We start from the raw sequence: 1,042 nt of genomic DNA on the forward strand, positions 1-1,042 counted from the left end.
AAATTACATAGTTGATGCAGAGTCTGGTTTTAATCCATATAGGACATAAATCACCTAACATTCCTAAATTGTTTGGAATAACGTGCTTTAAAACATCAGGTATGATGTTGTATCAATCAGGTAGTGTAAGGGTTACGCCCGCTTCACAGTGACAGACCAAACTCCCCGTTTAACGCAACGCAAACAGTCCATTTGCAAAACCGCAAACTCCCCATTTGCACAAGGTTGGATACCAAGCTAGCCATGTCCCGTTCCTTGTCCTCACTGATGTCATTGAAGGTCTCTTCCTCCACCCAGCCACGTACAAAACCAAGGGTCCCCGAAAGGTGACAACAAGCCCTCTGGGATGCCTGCTGTGTTTGGTCTTCCCCCTCCTCAAAGCCACCTTCCTCCTCTGACTCCTCTTCTTCAGACTCCTCTCTCTGCGTTGCCTCTCTCTGCATTATTATAAGGTGTGTTAAAGTAGTACTATTCTTATCAGTTTAATCCCTGTTACGTCCCCTATCAGGGGACGTGTATATGGCATGGATTTTAGGAACCGGGAGATGGAAAAAGATGCTTGGTCGGTCCTCCTACTTCAAATTTGGGGCACTGCACGTGCAATCTAATGTGCCACCAGATATTAGTGGTGTGTTAAGTAGTACTATTCCTATCAGTTTAATCCCTGTTACGTGCCTTTTTTTTGTTTGGTTTTTGAAGCCACAGTGCAGCACCAGAGGCCAGAAAAATTTGGCATGTACACATGCCTGAAAAATTAGGTATTGTTGCAGCCGCTGCTGTAGCAGCGGCCAGAAAAATTAATGTTTGTTTCTCAGGCAGAAAGTGCCCTAAAACATTGCGGCTTGAACCCTAGTTGGTGGCGGATAAGTCACGCAAGTCATCCGGCATTCGAAGATAAAATACAGCAGCGTGTGGACCATTTTTAGCCCAAGGCAGCTCATCTCATCAGGCCTTTTTTACTCAAATGTATCGCCCAATGTCAGTCCCTTCGGGATCCATCCCTCATTCATCATAATAAAGGTGAGGTAATCTAGACTTTTTT

General features: G+C 44.9%; 1 non-coding gene across 1 annotated transcript; it reads left to right on the forward strand.

The window, feature by feature from the left end:
- The first annotated feature begins 433 nt into the window (after positions 1 to 433).
- Positions 434 to 628, forward strand: LOC128640625 (U2 spliceosomal RNA). Its single transcript, XR_008399362.1, has one exon. It is a non-coding gene; the product is annotated as a U2 spliceosomal RNA (small nuclear RNA).
- Positions 629 to 1,042: the final 414 nt, after the last annotated feature.

Source organism: Bombina bombina, chromosome 9 (assembly GCF_027579735.1).
Source record: "Bombina bombina isolate aBomBom1 chromosome 9, aBomBom1.pri, whole genome shotgun sequence".
NCBI classification, from domain to species: domain Eukaryota; kingdom Metazoa; phylum Chordata; class Amphibia; order Anura; family Bombinatoridae; genus Bombina; species Bombina bombina.